Genomic DNA, 18,878 nt, shown 5'->3' on the forward strand with positions numbered 1-18,878 from the left:
AAACCAAATTAGGGCTAAGTGTGAATGTATCCCCTTGAGTAAACTGTAGAGATAGTCTCTGTGATCCTTTACCCAAAATACTCTAGGATTAATTTTCCTGGGCAGGAAGTGTAAGCAAGATGGCGGGAAGTCCATTGTGACTCTTTGTTTTATGGGTAAGCTGGGCAAGATTCCAGCTACAGAACCATACAATGTGGGAAAAGAGATGGCAGAAAACAGATGCTACATGGAAAGGTGGAGAGAGTGGCAAATAGAAAGGGGTCCCAGGAAAAGATGAAATTAGACTGTTACCAAGAGAGAGATTCAGAGGAGAAATTAATTCTCTGAGGCATCCTTCTCAGATCTCATGATGATTAATCTCTGAGGTTGGGAAAGCTACTTGAACTGTTTCATGCAGCGTAGGGAAACAGATGCTTGCTGAGCTAAGAGTTCTTTCTAAAAAGGACTTCATAATTTGCATAAAAGAAATGATACAATTCTTTCTGTTTAATCAACTCTACCTGAAAGCTAACTAGTGCTACAGTTTGGCTCACATTTTGTAGTCTTCATTTACCACTTTGGTTTTTTTCTGGTTTCTGGAAAGAAATACTACAATGAATTATTAAGGGAAAAAGTTACTCAAGTCTAAATACGTTTCAAATGAAGAAGATCATACAGATTAAATTCTTTGGCCACAGTGGGTTTAAATTAGAAATGAACAGCGACAGCAAAAATAACTGAGACCCCCTCAAGTATGTGGAAGGTCAACAACAGTTGTGATGGCCCCAACACCATTGGCCTCCAGGAGCCAGGAGTTCTATGGGATTTTAGGAGCCTTCTGAAACTAGGACAGGCTGAACACAAAGGCCCATCGTTATAGTTAAAACAACCTGCTAACTTCTATTTCTGGCCAAATTTGAATAACCGTACCACACTTTCTTTCCACCATAAACAGCTAGACAACCAGACAAAATATGTAAAACAGGTGTTTTCAGACATAGGACAGACGGCAGCACAGTACTGTTACACAAAAATAGAGGAAAAATAAGCAAGATAAACCTTTTGATTTCCCTGCCTGGAGGCACTTTCTGGAAAGTGCCCAGTGTGTGTGTGTGTGTGTGTGTGTGTGTGTGTGTGTGTGTGGTGGTGGTGGTAGTGGTGGTGGGAGGTGGCTGTGGGATTCAAGCAGAATGTATGTGCTTGCTGAGAACTGAGAAGACTGAGATGGAGTTCAGATGACTGAATTGAATAGAAATTGTGGGGCAGAATACTGGAGAAGAGGGAGCAATGTGGAGAAGATTCTTCTCAAATCTAGAATGCTTATCTGAACATGCCTAAGTGAAACTGTATAAGGTCAAGCAAAAACTACTGGTGGGTTGCCGTGAGAATAAGTCCCCTAATTTACACAGGACTAAGAGATGTTCCAGTTATGACCAGCCAAGTTGGAGACACCTAAATGAACATCTAAGGTATTGAATTAAGATCTAGAAGAGTCAAACCTCACTTGTAGTGATAAAGCCTAGAGAAAAGTACACTGGACTTGTCCTAGAAGCTTAGAAATAAGCCTCTGAAGAATAAACCTGAAATTCAGGCTGTTTGCCTGCCTGCCTACAAAGTTCGACACGCCTTTAAGAGATCAAGACCCAGAATGAAGATGAGAACGATCTCTGTCTCATCAGAAACCATACAAGCCAGAAAAGAATAGAATAACATTTAAAAAGGAGTGGGAGTTGTAGGTAGGGGAAAATAAAACACCGTCAACCGAAAAATCCATATCCAGTAAAAACGCCCTTCATAAATGAAAGCAAAATAAAAACATTTTCAGACAAACACAAGGTTAAAGATTTTATTATGAGAAGATGACAAGAATGTTAAGGGAGATTCATCAGGCAAAAGCAAAATGATGACAGATCGACACTCAGACCTATACAAAGGAATGAAGAGTGCCAGCCATTGTAAATATGTGCCTAACTATATATAACACAAGTGTTTTCTACTTTAAAATGATTCTTTAAAAGATTTGCCAACTCCAGGTCCGACAAAGGCTTAACATCCTGGATCTACAAGGAACTCAAAAGTGCTGAAAAGAAAAAAACAAACAACCCCATTATAAAATGGGCAAAAGATATGAACAGACACTTCAAAAAGGAAGACATCCAAGCAGCCAACAAACACATGAAGAAATGTTCAACCTCACTAATCATCAGGGAGATGCAAATCAAAACCACACTGAGATACCACCTAACTCCAGTCAGAATGGCAATTATCAACAAGTCAAAAAATAACAGCTGCTGGAGAGGGTGTGGTGAAAAGGGAACACTTCTACACTGTTGGTGGGAGTGTAAACTAGTGCAACCTCTGTGGAAAGCAGTGTGGCGATTCCTAAAAGCTCTAAATACCAACCTCCCATATGACCCCGCAATCCCCCTACTGGGAATATATCCTGAAGAACACAAATAACTCTATAAAAAAGAGGCCTGCACACGCATGTTTAGCGCAGCGTTGTTCACAATAGCAAGAACCTGGAAACAGCCATGCTGCCCGTCAAAAGAGGACTGGATTAAAAAATGTGGTACATATACACGATGGAATACTACGCAGCCATAAAAAAGAACAAAATCATGAATTTCGCAGCAACCTGGATGGAACTAGAGTCTATAATACTGAGTGACCTCTCACAGAAACAAAGATCCGAGTATCACATGTTCTCACTCATATAATGGACCTTAAACATCCAATGCAATGCTATACGAAAATGACTGACCGTACTGGGAAACTATGGTGGGGGGAGGGAGATGGGATTAACAGTAGCAAATATCTGTCTGGGAACGGGGAAACACCCCATATCAACAGGGTGCCTGAATGAAACGCAATTGTATACCTAACCCTTAACTGTACCCCACAACTTCATAATAAAAAAAAAAGGAAAAAAAAAAGATAATCCACTTTTTAAATAAAATAAGGTATTATCAATAACTGACAACAACCATGTGAAAAAATTTGCTATACTCATACCTGACAAAAGAAATTCTAGATTTTAGGTGTCTTCAATTTCTGTGATACATAAAACTTTGAACAATAATTTCTCTACAGGTGCGTGATAAGATAGATGGGCTTATAATCAAATGTGAGGAGTTCTGTGTTATTGGTATGTTTGTTATGTGTCTTTAAGTATCGTTTAATCCAGAGTTTGGCAACTTTTTTCTTTCTAATGGACCAGATAGTAGTATTTTAGTCTTGAAGAACATGCATTCTTGATTATGTCGACTTAAATCTGTCATTTTAATGAGGTCATAGACAATATGTAAATAAACAGCTGGATTAGGCCTATGGGGGCGTAGTTTGTCAATTTCTCAATCTCATTATAAATGAGAACCCCAGGTGTTGTTGGTGTTGGTGAACTCTAGGGTGAGAGTATATATGTGATGATTTTTATTAGGCAAAAAAGTTGGGCATAAGGGAGCTGAAAAATCAAAGAGAGAATTAACTTTCTTTAAATATTTCATAAATGGCTATTTTATATATCTTATATTTACAACGTCTGAAATCATTGGAGGGTTCTAAAACTGTCATTTTTATTATTTCTTCTGACTTTTATTCTTCGTGGCCTCTTTTCTTATGTATTTGGTCAATTTTGATTGTGAACTGCACTCATTATGTAGTCATTTGGGTCTAGATTGACAGTATACGTTCAATGAGAATTTGAATTTGTGTTTTTGCTGGATACCAGAATGTGTAAAGAATCTGAGTACATTTCAATTTTTTCAGTTTGAGTTTTTTCCAGCTGCGTGTTGGAGAACCCCAGATGTTGTTGGTGTTGGTGAACTCTGGGGTGAGAGTACGTATATGATGGCAAACACCCAGAAGATATTTTATCATTAGTATTTTTATCATTATCATCATCATCCTCCTCATGAATCTTTTCCATCTAGAGCCCTGGAAAGATAAGTTATCTATCTTTTCTCTTTATTGTTAGATGAAGTTTCTCCATCTACTCTTTTACTCACTGGAATCAAGTTCTAGAACTCCATTTTACAGTCTCAGAATCTGGTCCTCTGATCACCCTATGTCTCCTTATCTTCACATTCTCCAGACAGCATCATAGAAATAATTTGGGAGTGTTCATATACCCAGTGCTCTTGTCTATGTCTCAGTTGCTTCTGAATGTAAATGTGGAATACTGGTGCAATTTATATTAACTGCAATACTATTAAAATGATGAACATGCTTACAAAAAATATTGGTATGTCATATATGTACATACAATTGTATAAAATCGGATGGTCTAGCGATCCTTTGAAGGCAATATCTAGCCTTCTTAGAGTCATGTTTCGATAGTTTCTCTTAATTGTTAGGTAATTTAATGTTTAATTGAACTATTTTGGTTAAAATCAGCTTGAAAATGAAATATCAGTCCCATAATTGTAATTTCTGAGTATTGTTGCACAGAAGACTCTTTTAGTCCCTTAATGTATAAATGGTTTTTGTGGTTATGTTGGGATGGGGGAAATAAGAACAGTAATTAGAGGTTTTCCACTGATAACTGGAAGTGGCATTATTGACCATCAGCAAAATCTGCTTTGGTTGCCTTGCTAATAATGTGGTGTTATTTCCTGCTCTAGATACATCGATGGTTTGAAAGAACAGTGATCAAGGAAAAGTTTATGGAGTGTGGTTCCATTTTTCCTCTCTCGGTGTCTTTGTGAATTGCTTGCTTTAACACTGGGTATTTGGAATTGCATAGAAATAAAGTGGAGTTTACATAAGGATCCTAAGTCAAAAGAGAGGTATTTAAAGTGAATCAAAATAGATCCAACAAAATATTTAGGATTGTGTATTATATGTTTGAATCACCCACAACTATTTTCTCTATTAAACATTCTCTCAAGGCCCCTTTCAACATAAACTCTTAAAAGCCATTAATTGGAGCAGCATTTCAAAATGCTGTAATAATAGATTTTAAAAAGGAAAAAGCTTTATGGTCAAATGAATTGGCAATTCCTTGGGTTAGACTTAGTGAAACAGGCTTCTTTCAGCATAACTTTTCAGAAAGCTTAAAATGCAATATATTAGTATAGCTCTAAAGACCACATACCAAGCTGCATTTTGTTCTCTCACTTAAACATAAATTCTTCTCTTGGTATTACTTTTATTTCTATTCAAATAATGAAAGAAACGAATACATATAAATGCCATGAATATTTTATTCTTTATCTTCATTGAATACACAGTCATCTAGATAATTTGTGACTGAAATAGAAACTATGTATACAGAGTAAAAGAAAAGTAAGTTAATTTATAGTGTATATCTACATTATCAGGGTGGCTAATGGAATAAGCAAAATTATTCATCTTATACCTTCTCTGTTGTTCATCCTTAATCTCCCCAGACAATTTTTTAAAATTTATTTTTTTCCAGACAAGGTCTCACTCTGTCACTCAGGCTGGACTGCGGTGGCACGATCATAGCTCACTGCATCCTCAAACTCCTGGGCTCAAGTGACCCTTCTACGTCAGTCTCCTGAATAGGTGGGGTTACAGGTATGCCACCACACCCGGCTAATTTTTTAAAAGTTTTTTGTAGTCTAGCCCAGCCTGGTCTCAAACTCTTGGCCTCCGGTGATTCTCCCACCTCGGCCTCTGAAAGCACTAGGATTACAGAAATGAGCCTCTGTGCCTGGCCTCCCCAAACAAACTTATGTGTGACAAATACCAGGACAAAATATGCTCATCGCTAAATCCCAAAATGCTACTACCTGAAACGTACAAGTAAGTGTGAACAACACGTTTTCCCTCGTGGATTAGATAATAAAAACAAGTTTAAGATGCTAATTATCCATGTTAACACCACGTTTTCTTCAGTAAAAATGTGCCACTACAACTTATGAAAGATTTTTTTTTGATTTGGACTCTCTGTCACCCAGGCTGGAGTGCAGTGGCATGCTCATCGCCACCCCAGCGTCGACCTGCTGGGCTCTGGCGATCCTTCCACCTCAGCCTTCCAAGTAACTGGTACTACAGGCGTGCGCCACCACGCCTGGCTAATTTTTGATTTATTGTAGAGATGAGGTCTTGCCAAGTTGCCCAGACTGGTCTCCAACCCGCACGCTCAGGCAATCCACTCTCCTAGGCCTCCCAAAGTGCTGGGATTACAGGCTGAGCCACCGAACCCAGCCCCCAAAGAGCTTATAGTAGGGTTTAATAAAACTCAATAATTATTATTAAATAAGATTAAATATTTTAATATACATTTCAAAAATCTTGAAAAAACTAGAAACTTTATGCTGACTGTTATGCAGCCACCAGGTGGTGGCCTTTGTGAATATCTAATTTGTTTAGTATATGGGATTGCCTTTATTAGTATCTGAAAAACTTCAACCAACTTTTCTTTATTGAGAATGTTTATGTAGTGTCTTGCACAAATGAGTATGCTTGACCGCCATCATATCCCATCTTGTAAATAATAAATTTGGTTTTAAAAGCAAAAATAGGCTGGGCACAGTGCCTCAAGTCTGTAAACCCAGCACTTTGGGAGGCCGAGATGAGAAGATTGCTTGAGCCCATGGGTTCGAGACCAGCCTGGGCAATATGGTGAGACCTCGTGTTTACAATAAATCAAAAAATTAGCCAGGTGTGGTAGCACACGCCTATAGTTCCAGCTCCTTGGAAGGCTGAGGCAGAAAGATCGCCTGAGCCTAGCAGGTCAACGCTGGGATGACCGGGAGCGTGTCACTGCACTCCAAGCCTGGGCAACAGAGTGAGACTCCAACTCAAGCAAACAAACAAACAAAAACCAAAAATAATGCACATGAGTCATGGCTGGTGTAGAGAGCTGACATTCTTACTTCCTATGCCTGTGGGTCTGGGCTGAATAGGGAGGTCGTCTTTCTTCTGTCGGCACCCTCTTGATTCTCTCCTTGCTCAAGACCCATTGAGCCTGCATTGGTCTTTCGACATCATGCTCTTTCAGCACTTGTGGGTGTTCTCCAGTGTGGTTTCCACAGTGTTCTTGCTTCCTTTAGTTACTAGGACACTGCAAATTACATATTACATACATGGCATGTATCGTATCTTTACTGGAGGGGAAATGAAGGTACGCTAGGGACATTGGTCTCTGCAGAGTCATTTTTTGGGCTTTATTTCAGTTTGCTCCAGGTGTCTATCTATGGATTTTTGCTGGGAAGAAAGGCATGCTTACCCTTGGGAAAATGCCATTCTTCAAACCTCCGACCCTGGGAGAGCTCGTGCCCTACAATAAGCATGCAACTTCAAGAACAACCTCTGCAGCTATAACTGTCAGTTTGCTCTTTCATTCCTGCTTTATATGTGTTCTAGAATACACATATGCATGTCAGATGCAGCTATGTAGTTGTACCTTCAATTTTTAGATTTTATCCAATGAGTAGCCTTTGGAAAGTCATACAGGCCTCCAGTGTAGACAATGGCCCAGAACTCCTGCTTAAAAATATTTTAACATATGTAGTTAAATATTATATAATCCTGCTGGACCTGGGGGGCTCACTCCTGTAATCCCAGCACCTTGGGAGGCAGAGACAAGAGGATTGCCTGAGCTCAGGGGTTTGAGATCAGCCTGGACAACTTGGTGAGACCGCATCTCTACAATAAATAAAACAAATTAGCCAGGTGTGGTGGCACACACCTGTGGTTCCAGCTACTTGGAATGACGAGGTGGAAGGATTGCCTGAGCCCGGCAGGTCGAGGCTGCAGTGGCTGTGAGTGTGCCACTGCACTCCAGCCTGGGTGACAGAGTAAGACTCCAAAAAAAATAAAAATAAAAATAAAATAAATTAAAATTAAACAAATAAATATTATATAATTCTAGTTATAACCATGTCTCAGATTGTTTTTCTCATCTTTTTTCTAGCATCCAAATACATAGAAAAAAGGAGTAGTGTATGAGTTGAAAGCATAACTACATTTTTATCTAGCATATTTTGTTCAAAATCAAATTTGTAATCAAAAGAGCTAAAAAAGGCTATCTGTGCTTTTTCTGTTGAAATAATATTTTGAAAATAAAACTGGAACATTTTATTTTAGTTTTCATTTTCCTTATACAATGGTATTCCCCAAGTCCATAAGTGACTTACTATGTTTGTCTCCTAGTGACTTCACATGAATAACTCACGAAATTAGTCAAATTTCTGTCACATGTGTGTGACATCAGTGTATAAGAATACAAAAACAAATCACCTCTCACAGCAGTACACACAGTAAAGATACTGCGTGTAGCTTTTGAAAACAAAAGCTCTGTCTAGATCTGCTTATAAGAAATAGACATGAACACTCGAGAATCATCAAAAATGCATTTTTGTAGAAAATTATTACCAAACTCCGTCATTCCAACTAGTGTTTTCGATCAACTTTATGTAACTAAAACCCCACCCACCTGACTGAAATCACACCAGTGGTAATGGAAGGAAAGAGAGGTAAGCTACATCACTAGCATCAGCTCCAGGAAGGTCAAGAGCCCAACCTTGGGGAAACAGGAGGGGGACTTCATAACTTAAGAGACTCGAGAAGACGCCCAAGTTGCCTGACGGCCCTAGCTGTGATGAAAATCACCCACGGAAGTGGGTATTATTGTAAATCTTTGTCTACATGACAGATTTACATCTCCTTACCTCCATAAAATTCACCGTTAATGGCACAACACCTATTAAGCGGAGATATTTCTAGGGGTAGTACGTCATGGTATTTTCCTGTACAGTTTACATTATTCTTGGCATTTCACTGCCTGTCTCATGAGATGGCCAAGAAGGAAAATATAGTAACTTGCACTCACTGCTCAAGGACAAAATGCCACATCTTACCAGAGGAAACCTTCAGAAAGTGAAAAGTAGATATTGAGAATCGTAAGGTTGAAAAATGTGGGCTAGGAGAAATCTGAACGCTGAGGGGACAAATATTTTGTTTCGTGGAATATAATTTTCATACTTGATTGAATCCCCAGTTTTTAGGGTTTTTTCAAAGAGGGGCAAATAAACATTTACAAAAGCTCATTCTTAGAGCTAGGTGCATACAGGGGAGAAAAATATGCTCTTTGACATAAACACAGTCTTAGAGCTTATGCTTCCACTGTGCTTGTATAGGGAGACTCTAGGGCCTCAAAAACATTTGAGTAGAACTTTCTGACAACACAAGCTGAGCAGCCTTTGTGTAACAAAGGCAATTAAAATGTCCAGGCAATCCCTCGAGATCTGTGAGCACACTGAGAACCTGGAATACTGAATAACTTCATTTGTATTCACATATAGTCGGAAAGAAAAAATAATTTCAACTCTTACCATAAGCTCTTTTTATTTTCTCTTTTAAGGGAAGCAAATAACAGGTATGAGCATCTATTAAACTTTTGGACTCATTGTTATGGAGTTGTTGGCCATATTTTAGGGTAGTAAATTCTACAGGCTAATGTCACCGCATCTTATGTAGGCCAAAAATATACTTTAAAAGCCAGGTGGTAGCATTCCCCAACTGAAAGGGATGGACAACATTTTTCTCATTCAAGTTTCTGCTTTTATATAAAAGGAAACTGACAAACGAGTTATCAGAGGTCGTATTGTCAGCTCCTGGGAGAACCTGGACTTGAGAAACAGATACTCTTTTTTTCACTCCAAAGAACCTTCTCCAGATCCCAGATAAGGTACAACCATGTTTTCTTCTCCTGGAGCTAGCTATGGGTAAAGTCGTATCGTAGAAAATGTTGCTTGGCTTTTGTTCCTTTTCGCTTTGGCAAACAAGAAGCAGAGAAGATGAGTTATTGAAGCTTTAAGAGGATTTTTAGAAAGAGAAGTTATATTTCTTTTGTGTGTAGCGTATACTGCCATTTGATCCATTTCTCCACTTGGAGCAACATCCCTTTCATTTTAGATTAGCAATAAAGGGCTCTGTAGGAAAGCCTCATGTGTAACAATAGGGTCATTACACAACGCTTGGATGTATGGTGTTTATTGGTGCTGCAAACTATTAGAAATAGCCATATAGATCTTGTGGAAGAGCCCTCTTAGAATGGGTAGTAATGGTTTCACATAATAGGGGCTCAGAAAATATTTGTTATTTGATTTGCTTCTTTTGTAGGTAATCTTTGTGAATCTATATCTAAGATAATACAGTCTGGAACATGAACAGCTTGAAAAAATTAATACACTGAAATGCTCAACATGTATCATTTGTTTATAGGTTTTTATATAAAAGGGTTTTCTTGAGGCTGTGCTGCATGGTTTTACTATCACCACCAAGCAGAGAAGAAAAGTTCCCATAATCTCAACTATTAGCAATTAACGTGTGCTTCCTTTCACTTACAGGGAAAGCACAAGAGCATTCTGGTTAATCTACCGTCTACAAGACAACTTTCCAGCTGCCAGCTAAGTCACCCTTTGGTTCTGGTGGGTGGAATGCTACTGATGTGGACTGAATGTCTGTGTACCTCCAATTCATATGCAGAAGCCCTAACTCCTAATATGTTCCTTTATCTGAACATAGGACCTTTATGGAGTAAAGTTAAATGAGATCATAAGGTTGAACACTGATCTAATAGAAATAGCATCCTTATAAGACAAGAACACTATTCAGCTTTTTTTTTTTAATTGAAAAGTGTAATCATGTTTTTTTTTGTTTTTTTTTTGAGTTGGAGTCTCACTCGGTCGCCCAGACTGGAGTGCAGTGGCCGCTCCCGGCCACCGCAGCCTCGACCTGCTGGGCTCTGGCGATCCTTTCGCCTCAGCCTTCCGAGTAGCCGGAATTACAGGCATGTGCTACCACGCCCGGCTGATTTTTTGATTTATTGTAGAGATGAGGTCTGGCTGCCCAGGTGGGTCTCGAACCCACGGGCTCAGGCAATCCACTCACCTCAGCCTCCCAAAGGCGCGGGATGACAGGCTGAGCCACCGAGCCCGGTTTTTTGGTAGCACATGCATGGAACCGGAGGCTGTCGTTGTAAGTGAAACAACTCAGACACAGAAAGACAAATAGCACATGTTCTCACTTACAAATGGGAGCTAAGTATTGTGTACACGTGGAGGTAGAGTGTGGAATGATAGACGACGGAGACTCGGAAGGGTGAGAGGGTGGGATGGGGGAAAAGGCTGGGATTTACTGAATGGGTATGATGCAAATTATTTGGGTGATGATAACCTAAAGACCTTACTTCACTACTATACAATCTATGCATGCAACAAAAGTACACTTATACCCCAATAGCTTTATACAAATAGAGATGTTTTTTCAAAGAAGAAGAGACACCAGAGAGCTCACGCTCCCTCTTCATCATGAGAAGACACAGAGGGTGAACATATTCAAACCAGGAAAAGTCCCCACCAGAAACCAACCCTGACTCACTTTTACCTTGAATTTCAGCCTCCAGAATTGTGGAAAATAAATTTCTATTGTTTAAGCTAGTCAGTCAGTCTATGGTATTTTGCTATATCCTCCAGAGCTAATTAATACAAGTACAGTGTAAAACAAAGGCATGATCAATCAGTGAACATTTTTGGAAAACAAAAATATGCTTAAAGCTTTTGCAATAGAACTGTTATTTTTTCTCGTTTTTCTTCCATCTCTTAACTTCTTAACTCATCCACTTTCTAAACCATTAAGACATGAAAATATTCTTGAGAAATAAAACACACACACACTTATAAAAATGAATGCAGGATAATCTTTCCACCAGCTCAATTCCTTTGTAGACCAACTGAAAAAGAAATAATAAGTTTGAATAGAGTTCAGTTATTTAAGAACCTACCATGTCACGTGAGTTCTGTTATCCTCACTCAGATTTGTTTAAGTTTTGCCCTTTGGAATCAGCACATCATTGCAAAAGACAGCACAAACAGAGACTGCTTCCATAAGAGCCACTCAGAGTCAGAAATGTTGAGTTTCTCCAAGATGTGAAATTATGTTTTCAAAGCAGAAAACACTAATTTAAGTTGGAAATGTGTTGAAAAATGTCACTTCCTCTGCAAACCAAACAAATTAAGAGGAAGGGAAATATCACTTAGTAGAATTCAGAGCTTCTTGTGAAATTCTGAACGAGTTCTAGAAATTTGGCAAAACCTAAAGTATTGCTTGGCATTTATACCCTGAGATGAGTATTTTAGGAGCCCAAGTTAAACTTGTTGATAGATATATACTGAGCATGTGTTAACTTGGTGATGTTTCTGTTTCTCGCTATAAATACTGTTCTACAAACTAAGGACTTGTCTCACATATAACCTATTCAAGTTACTGTGTCATGCAGATGAAAAAACTTATATTTACTATATATTCTTAAATTATGGTCCTATGCCCACGAAATGGAACATATCCAAGTGCTTATAAAACTAAGCATAGAAAACGAAAACATACTTATGTGACAGATTTGAAGGTCACCACTGTGCAACATATCATCTACTAATTGAAGAGAAATTGGCAGATGTCACCTCATTTAATGGTAAGTTAAAATCCAGGAAGGCTACTTGAAAGCTCTATTTTCATTCTGTGCATGATGTGTGTATTTAAACGTTATATGTGGTTACGTGAGCCACTATGATGTGTAGTCGTACATCTCTATTTTATACAGCTTGGGTCACTATGCTCTATTAACATCTCAACTTTTACATAAGATGCTGGAAAAGGCCGGGTTTGGTGGCTCAGCCTGTAATCCTGCGCTTTTGGGAGGCTGAAGTGAGTGGATTGCCAGAGCCCGTGGGTTCGAGACCCGCCTGGGCAGCGAGACCTCATCTCTACAATAAATAAAAAAATCAGCCGGGCATGGTAGCGCATGTAATCCCGGCTACTGGGAAGGCTGAGGCGGAAGGATCGCCAGAGCCCAGCAGGTCGAGGCTGCGGTGGCCGGAAGCGGCCACTGCACTCCAGTCTGGGCGACAGAGTGAGACTCCAACTCAAAAAAAAAAAAAAGATGCTGGAAAAGTCAAGTTATGACTCAGGTAAGATACAACAAAAAAGATGATAGTGTTTGTGGAGATGTTTTAGAGGTAGAAACCATTATTGCTGAGATGGTAGAACTCTAGCTATTAAAACCAAAGTTCTAAATTTAAAATTTTTTATTACTAGTATTTTGAATTCTAATCCTATAGAATAATATTTGCTAAATAAAATGAAATACATACAGAATCTAGTATATAGCACTAGAAAAACTACAATTTTTTCCCCCTTTTCCTTATCAGAGGAACAGTAATGGGGAAAGGTAACACTCAGACCTGCTTTAGCTGCAGTGTGGATATTACTCAGCTCTCAAACTTGACAGTTATAAAGAAGGAAAAAAGTGAAAAGAAAGCAGGCTAGTACTAATACCCATGGTCTAGAGAAAAAGCATCTGGTTTCAGAACCATTCGGAAAACAACAACTTTGGAATCAAAGCAATGGTTGGCACACAGTAGACATAAATAAAGATTCGTTGGATGAACAAGCTGGTCTCTACATAAGGATAACAAGTGTCAATAGATGTTTAGTATTGACTGAGTAAGCCAGAAACAGGAGATGCAGAGTGTATTAGTCTGCTCGGGCTGCCATAACAAAAATGCACAGACTAGATGGCTTAAAGAATAGAAATTTATTTTCTCACTGTGTTGGAGACTAGAAGTCCAAGATTAAGGTGACTTCAGGGCTTGTTTTGATGAGGCCTCTCTGGCTTGCAGACAGCTGCCTTCTCGCTGTGTCTTCACATGGCCTTCCCTGTGTGCGCACCTGGGAGAAGAGACATCTCCAGTGTCTCTTCTGCTTCTCATAAGGTACCAGTCCCATCAGATTAGGGCCCCAACTTACAACATCATGTAACCTTATTTACTTCCTTTAAGGTTCTGTCTACAAATAGTTGCATTAGGGATTGGGACTTCAACGTACAAATTTTGGTGAAATACAATTCAGTCCATAACATGGAAGAATACTGAGATGATAAAGAATGTGAACTAAAGCCTTTAGGAAGCTGTTGTCTAGTGACCACTTGAATTATCTTTGCATCCTTTACCTTGAAGACTAGTTTTAGAACCACAAAGTTTGCCTCAATCTAACAGCTGTAGAGTTAAGATATGAGGAATTTTAACTTGTTCAATGTATCTACAATATGTTCCAAGCTTTCGGATTTGAAAATATCAATGTAAATTCTCTTTAGGTTGGCCAAAAAATTTTGCTTTAGTTCAATTTCTTTATAATATTTCCCAAACAACACACAGCCAAAAATCACACTTGCCTAACTTCAGTGTTTGAGTCAATAAAAACCATCTCATGGTCTGTTTAAACTTTACTTGAATGAGGCTGTTCCAAAAATGAGGAACAGAGTAGCTGTGAATTTTATAGTCTCAGCTATTTAACCACATTTATTGATCAATTAAAAGATTGTGTAATTTAATATAAATTTACTTTTATGTGAGTGACTCAGCAAAATTATAAGGCATCCCACAGTGTCTTTGGTATAGTAAAGTATTTATATTTTTGTGTGAATCTCTATTTTTTTTTCAAAATTAAAAAAATAAAAATGTGACTACAGGAATTTAGACTTTGTATTAGAACAAATTCCCTGAGTTATTTAATTCTGTTATTATTCACAAAACATATATTATTGGTTTAAAATAAATACATTTTGATCAGATTATATTAAACTCTAAAACCATATCTGATAAAAGATGCTCACCAGTGTTATAACAAAAGTATTAAAATTGGCAATTGTGGACAAGTTAGAAAGATGATATGGCTTGAAGTAATTTGTTGGATACATTTAGAAGAAACAGCAATGCTGATGCATATCTGAATTTGCTTTTTAAAAATTTCCTTCTTAATATGCTCTGTTGAATTATAATTTTAACCTATAAATCTTGCACACTCAGGATGATGTTCTCAGACTATTTGTTAGCCAGATTATTTCTAATCTAATATTGTTTGGTTTGCATATGATACACACACACATATATGTATGCACAGATATTTTTCACACATGAAGTTTCTTTTTTCTCATCAAGCATTTAAAATGCACTTATTTCCCTGAATCCTTCCCAAATTATTTGCTTTTAAAAGTGTTCCCTTTTATCTCTTTCTATTGTACACACAAAACAAGGTATTTACTTTGATGCCATTTTCAAGCAAATTTTAAATAATAGCAGAAGATTGCCATTTGACACTAAATAACATGTGAGTTGATTTTCTTCTCTCTTTCAGAGTCTCACTCTGTCACCTGTGCAGTGTCATGCTCACAGGCCACCATAACCTCGATCCGCTGGGCTCAGGTGATCCTTCCACCTCAGCCTTCCAAGTAGCTGGAACTACAGGGCCACACCATTGCAACCGCTATTTTTTTGTTTTATTGTAGAGACAAGGCATCGCCAAGTTGCCCAGGCTGGTCTCCAGTCCCTGGGATCAGGCAATCTTCTTGCCTCCACCTCCCAAAGTCCTGGGATTACAGGCATGAGCCACTGTACCTCGTCTGATTTTCTTCTCTTTTTATGAATATGGGGATGATAGGTGAACATGAAATCTCATAGTTCCCTGACTAGCTAGTGTAAACTTCTACCCCCTCTCAACAATTGATTAATGGTAGAGTTTTTTTTTTCCCCCAAAGACTGTCTGAATTGTAGTTTTTGAAATAGAATTCGATGGGCATTACTTAGATATGTAAATATTTGAGACCAGAACGGAGTTCCTACTGCTTCTCCTTTCACTGTAGTTGAGTGATTGTTTCTTTCTATCTCTTTTTTTTTTTTTTTAAGTTGGAGCCATACTCTGTCATCCAGGCTAGAGTGCAGTGGCACTCTAACAGCCACCACAATCTTGATCTACTGAGCTCAGGTGATCCTTCCGCCTCAGTCTTCCAAGTAGCTGAAACTACAAGCACGCGCCACCAAGTCTGGCTAGTTTTTTTGACTTATTGTAGAGATTAGGTCTCACCAAGTTGCCCAGGTTGTTCTTGAATGGTGAGTTCAGGCAATTCTCTCACCTTGGCCTCCCAAAGTGCTGGGATTATAGGTGTGAGTCACGGCCCCCAGCCAGTTGAGTGTTTCTTAAGAGATTAAATAAAAACATAGAAGCACTTGGAGGAGATGCTGCATTTTACTTTTTGATTTTATTTTATTTTTACTGCGCATTGGCCACCCTGGGCAGTAGCGGCTGGTCAGAGTCATGATGTTATTTTCACCTCTGTGAACTTTGTGATTTCACTTATAGTGATGGGTGGTTAGTGGATACAGCTTCAGATTTTCCAGAAAACTAAACTTTGTGGGGCACGCAGCATGGCAGTATCCAGAATATATAAATACAATCTGGCTTCCTTTAAATGCTCTGCTAATTCTGCTTGACGATTCTCAAAGTTAAGACATAACTCCATCAGTTTATACCTGGAAAAGATTTTTTTATATTTCTAATTTAAAATTGTTTAATTAGTGTTCTGTGGAAAGCCAAATTCTTAGATTCTATAGTTACCAAGATTCTTTGGGTAATGATGAACAAAAATCTAGCTGAAGAAAAGATTGGTTGGAAGAGAAATAATGTAAGTCACAAAAAAGGAAGGGTTGCTTTGCAGGTCTTAGACACGAGAACTGAAGACTTAATGGTGACAAGATTCTTTCTCTTGGGATCTTGTTTCTACCTTTCTTTGGATGTGGGCTCCAGTACATTACTTGCTTCTGAATGGAAACATTTCTTCAGATCAGAGTAGAATTTTCACCTAAAATCTGCATTTAGAAAAATACCAAAGTCTCATTGGACTACTATGGCCATGTGCCCATTCCTAGAACAATCTCTGGGCCAGAATGAGGAGTTACTAGTATCATGTATTCATGTTTGTGGTCCAAAAGGTGGGTCACTGTGGTTTGCCTTTCGGTGAAAAATACAAAATTCTAGCCACCTAGGGGGGATGGCTATAGGTAGCAAAAATGACAAATGCCCATAAAAGTACACTCTAAATGTGTAGCACCTATGTTTTGTCACATGTATAATTTTATTTTTTGTGGTTTCATAATAATTTAATGTAACAAATTAATTTATTTTTATTAGTATTATCTTTGACAAACCATAATTGTTTGCATTTATGAAGTAGTGTGATGCTCTGATACATATGTACACAGTGTGATTAAATCAAGCTAATTAACATATCCATCATCTTGCTTCCCTATCATTTTACTATGAAACATGTGAAATTTGCTCTTGGCCAGGCTTGGTGGCTCAGCCTGTAATCCCAGCACTTTGGAAGGCTGAGGTGAGTGGATTGCCTGAGCCCACGGGTTCAAGACCACCCTGGGTAAATTGGTGAGACCTCCTCTCTACAATAAATCAAATATTGGCTGGGCATGGTAGCGCACACCTGTAGTTCCAGCTACTTGGAAGGCTGAGGCAAACGGATCGCTGGAGCCTAGCAGGTCGATGCTGGGGTGGCCGTGAGTGTGCCACTGTGCTCCAGCCTGGGTGATGGAGTGAGACTCCAATTCAAAAAAAAAATTTGCTTTTAATTATTTTGAGATACACAGTATATTATTATTGACTCTAGTCACTGCACTGAGCAAGAGAACTCAAAACATTTCTCCTGTCTACCTGAAATTTTATATACTTTCATCAACGACTTTCCATTCTCCATCTCCTGAGCCTTTTCCATCTCCTGAGCCTCTGATAATCGTCATTTTCCTATCTATTCTACGAGCTCATCATTTTTGATTCCACACATAAGTGAGATTACGTGGCAGTTGTTTTTCTGTGCCTGGCTCACTTAGTATATTCTTCTCCAGAGCCATTCACAGTGTCACAAAGGACAAAATGTAGTATTCTATTTTGTATATATACCATGCATTTTCTTTCTCTACTCATCTGGCAATGAACACTTAAGTTACTTCCATATATTGGTTCGTGAAGAATGCTGTCATAAAAACAGAGTGCAGCTATTCTCTTAGTATGTTGATTTCTTTTTTTTTTTTTTGAGTTGGAGTCTCACTCTGTCACCCAGAGTGGAGTACAGTGGCATGCTCCCGGCCACCGCAGCCTCGACCTGCTGGGCTCTGGTGATCCTTCCCCCTCGGCCTTCCAAGTAGCTGGAACTACAGGTGCGTGCTACCACGGGCGGCTAATTTTTTTGATTTATCGTAGAGATGAGGTCTCGCCAAGTTGCCCAGGCGGGTCTCGAACCCGCAGGCTCAGGCAATCCACTCACCTCGCGGGATTACAGGCTGAGCCACTGAGCCCGGCCAGTATGTTGATTTAAATTTTTAAATATATACACATAAATGAAAATACTGAATCATATGGTAATTCTATTTTTAGTTTTTTTAAGGAACCTCCATACTCTTCCCAGATGGCAACTACTAACCTACATACTGACCAACAATGTAAAAGAGTTCCTTTTCTCTGCATCCTCACCAACACGTTCTTTCATCTTTTTAATAAAAGCCATTCTGACAGGTATAAGGTAAAAAACCTCATTGCGGTTTTAAGTTTTCCAAACTAATGATACTGAGCATTTTCTTTCATGTGTTTATTGGCCATTTGTATGTCTTCTTTTGAGAAATGTCTGTTCAGTCCTTTTGCCCAATTTTAAATTGTTATTTGTTTTCTCATCATTGAGTTGTTTGAGTTCCTTATATATTCTGAATATCAACCTCTTGTCAGATAGTTTTCAACAATTTTCTCCCATTCTGTGGATAGTCTGTTCACCTTGCTAATTGCTTGCTTTTCTGTGCAGAACCTTTTAAATTTGATGCTGTCTTTTTTGCTTTTGTTGCTTGTGCTTCAGGAATCATTTTCAAAAAATCATTTCCCAGACTAATGTTGTAGAGTTATTCCCTTGTTCTGTTTTCATAGCTTTACAGGTTCAGGTCTTATGTCTACATATTTAATCCATTTTGAGTTGATTTTAAAAAAATATATGGTGTGAGAAAAGGATTCAGTTTCATCCTTCTGCAGATGGATATCCA

At 38.6% G+C, this 18,878-nt stretch overlaps 1 long non-coding RNA gene across 2 annotated transcripts in view; it reads left to right on the forward strand.

The window, feature by feature from the left end:
* LOC103254640 overlaps nt 1-18,878 on the forward strand; it is a 137,349-nt gene that overhangs the window by 44,013 nt on the left and 74,458 nt on the right. For both annotated transcript variants that reach the window (XR_503974.1, XR_503973.1), the window contains exon 2: nt 10,302-10,382. This is a non-coding gene — a long non-coding RNA (uncharacterized LOC103254640). The remainder of the gene's footprint in view (nt 1-10,301; nt 10,383-18,878) is intronic.

This window comes from Carlito syrichta, unplaced genomic scaffold (assembly GCF_000164805.1).
Source record: "Carlito syrichta isolate Samal-C Ts95f unplaced genomic scaffold, Tarsius_syrichta-2.0.1 Scaffold287221, whole genome shotgun sequence".
Classification (NCBI taxonomy): domain Eukaryota; kingdom Metazoa; phylum Chordata; class Mammalia; order Primates; family Tarsiidae; genus Carlito; species Carlito syrichta.